The 3498-nt window shown below is 39.1% G+C and overlaps 1 long non-coding RNA gene across 1 annotated transcript; it reads left to right on the forward strand.

Annotated features, from left to right (window-relative positions):
* Nucleotides 1–1072: 1072 nt before the first annotated feature.
* On the forward strand, nt 1073–2757 carry LOC117445093 (uncharacterized). The gene is made up of 3 exons (XR_004551925.2): nt 1073–1128; nt 1507–1604; nt 2663–2757. It is a non-coding gene; the product is annotated as an uncharacterized lncRNA (long non-coding RNA).
* Nucleotides 2758–3498: the final 741 nt, after the last annotated feature.

The raw sequence follows: 3498 nt of genomic DNA on the forward strand, positions 1-3498 counted from the left end.
GAGGGTGGCGCTTTACGGCTGCTTTGTGCTACTACATCAGGTGAGACTCCATTTAGCTAACATTAGCACCACATTACGTTATCAGATGTTGTTGATTAACGTCCCTTAAAGGTGGGGTATGTAATTTATTTCAGAAACACTTATTGTTATATTCCATGGAATGCTCTTAACATCCCGATAGCAATGCATATATGAAATGCTTTGACAATAAATACATACAAAATGTAAATCTGTGGAAGCCGTAGCGCTGTAAAAAGCACGACCAATCATTTTAGCCGGCCGGCTAAAATAGCTGGATGGCCTACCTGCCTGTCTGCCTGCAGGCTCCACTCTCAGGACACCTCCACTCTCACGGAGGTGATGAGTCCGCTCACCATGCACTTTGGGTCGGCCTTGGGCAGGCCTTTTGAACCCCCCATCCTGCTTCTCATAATAGTTGACGTAGCCATTTTTCGCTCAAACCATGGAGGAATGTAACGGGGACTCTGCCTGCCTCACGAGTGCCTATTTTCGGACACTTTTTGTCACTTTTCCCCCTATTTCCCCCGGTTTTATTAATTTTTCTTTTTTTGGCTATTTCACCCGGTTCCTTCTAACGGGGATATAGCCCGGTCTCGGGTGTCCCCCCACGGCCTGTGTCCAGCCGTTCCCCCCCCCCCCCACTCATCCATATATTAACCGATTTTGACAATTCTTGTTGCATTTTTGTCCTCTCGGTTCCAGGCTGAAACCTCCCCAGGTTTGTTTGTCCTTTTGTGTTCTAAATGTAATGTTCATAAAATGTAGTTATATCCTCATACCTACTTACATATCTGATTTTATTAAGATATTACTGTGAGAAGTGCACAGAGGCATCTTGAAAAATCAGATGGTGAAGCACGCAAAAGCTGTCTAAATAAAAAATGCACTTATTTGTTTCACCAAGGATGATTTTATTTGACAGTTTTACATGGTTTGTTCTCTTTTGTGTTTCAGGTTTATTGCGAGTTCAACAGAGTGGTGGGGAAAAATCTCAAGGACAACTTCTTCGATGCACTTCACCGTTTCTCTCCGAGCCTGGTGGACCTCTTTAGGAAGAAGAAGGGTGTCACTGGCCAATTTCTGTCTGAGCTTTTAAGTCAGACAAAAGTGGGTTTACTTAACATCTGTCTACCCAATCTCTTTCCTCTCTCCTTGTTCCTCTTCTGTCCCTTTGACTTCCTTCTCATCTCTTCTTTTCTCTCATTTGCTGCTCTTGTCCTGTCAATTTAATTCCATCTCTTCATGTGTCATTGTTTCCTCTTTTCCCTTGTTCATTTTGCTTTGCTCTCTTGTTTTGTTTCCTATTCTATTCTTTGGTCAAGAAGAAGTTATGTTCTCTCCCTTTTCTATTCTCTCCCATCATGTCATCTCGTTTTGTCCTCTCCTTTACTTTCAACTATATTTGAAATAAAGTCATTGTGTAGAGTTTGTAGAATGTATTTGATGAATGTATGACCATTCTTTGTTATCTCCACTATATTCCAGACCACTGAGCCAACAGACATCAGATGCCTTTGTGTTCGGGGACTGCCAATCATCTTGGGGGATGAGATGAGCCTTCTGCCTTCTTCAAGACCTGCACCGTAAGTAACTTCAACCCTTGAGTTATGTTCACATTTTGAACCCTTTGGTAATGTTCGGGTCAAACTGACCCGGGACATTATTCAGGGTTTAAATAAAATACGGAACTAAATGTAATTTACACAATTCCTTATATATATATATATATATATATATATATATATATATATATATATTGTCTAACTAATTCACCAACAATATAAATGAAATATGATTCGGTTTTTTAAATACTCTTTGCTATATAACATTTAACAATGTAAGTGTCCATACAAATGTAATTTATGTAAGAAAAAATACACTCTAAGAAAAACTAGGTTTACATGTTCATGCTTTTCTAGGAAAAATGCAAATGAAACATTTTTTCATTAATGTTATTTGTTGTAATCTTTGTCTTATGATAATCAAAGCCTTCGAGGAAATATAGCAATTGAAACACAAGAATCACACATCCAAATGGATTCGAAATATATATAGATGATGAAACATCCATATAAATGACGGAACAGATATAAACACAAAGCAAATCCAAACAATTAACAGTCACTGTTCATAAAATACAGTAAATCCAAAAAATACATATATTTTGGCCATTTTCCTGGTAGATAATTTTAGTTCTGCACTATACACTGTAATGTGAGGTTATGTGTCTGTTTAGTCCTTCTTCCGGCGTGCAGGTACGAGGGGGACAGTTAGAGAAAATGTTTATAATGTTCTGGAATAGTTTTGTGCACACACTACAAAGGGTAAAGATCAAGGGAGTGTCTGTGTGTGTCCTTCATAATAAATAAGCCTAACACCTAATGTGTTGTAGGTGAATAATGAAGATTGTCTGCATCAAATGTTCACAAATTCATGGCAGCCAAGCTACATACAAAACCATATTTGGTGCACAATTTGTAACTAGTACTTGAAATGTACAGATCCACGTAAGGCCCAGATTGTCCTTTTATTTATTACTTTTGGTTTTTATGTTGTATGATGCTTTTCATTATAAACAGTGGAAGCTACTTTTTGGTGGACGATGTAGAATTATATGTCAATCTCTTTATTTCTCTGTTAGGATGCGGCTGATAAGGAGGTGTACAGTCAAACTCCACTGGGAATCCTCTGTGTCGGAGAAAATCCGCAGCTCAACCCATCCAGTGTGGCAATCGTCTTGGACGGGAATGTGGTGATGGATGGACCGGCTAACCTGCCTCAGGCCTTCTGTGTCCTGTTCGGACTCATTTATGCCCTGCAATTGGAGTACCCAAAGTGCATGAAAAACACTTTCCACTTTGTTCAGCAGGTGATGTTGAAGCTTGGTAAGGTTGAGCTGGCACCCAAAAATCAGCTTACGGGGTTCTGAAAAGTTGGCTACTTCAATATTGCATTTTGTTGCTGCATGTTTGCACTGTTTGACCTCTTGTTGGCATTTCCATTTGTGTTTTATTCTATAAACTACTGACAACATCTCTCCCAAACTCCAAACAAAGAAGTCATTTAGAGCATTTATTTGCAGAAAATACTTTTCTGGTCAGAATAACAGAGAAAATTCTGTGTTTTCAAACCTCAAATAATGCAAAGAAAACAAGTTCTTCATTATTAAACGACACAATACTAATGTTTTAACTTAGGAAGAGCTCAGGAATCAATATTTGATGGAATAACCCAGATGTTTCAATAACCGCTTTCAATGCGTCTTGGTTGCTCGCCACCAGTCTGTCACATTGTTGCTGAAAGACTTTATGTCTCTCCTGGCACACAAAGCCAAGCTGCTTGATTTGTTTGTGCCAGGAGTGGCTTAATAAGTGACCAACAGCAATGTGAAAGGTGTTGCAGAGCAGCCAAGGCGCATGAAAGCTGTGATTGAAAATCTGGGTTATTCCACCAATTATTGATTCCTGATCTCTTCCC

Source organism: Pseudochaenichthys georgianus, chromosome 4 (assembly GCF_902827115.2).
Source record: "Pseudochaenichthys georgianus chromosome 4, fPseGeo1.2, whole genome shotgun sequence".
Taxonomy (NCBI): domain Eukaryota; kingdom Metazoa; phylum Chordata; class Actinopteri; order Perciformes; family Channichthyidae; genus Pseudochaenichthys; species Pseudochaenichthys georgianus.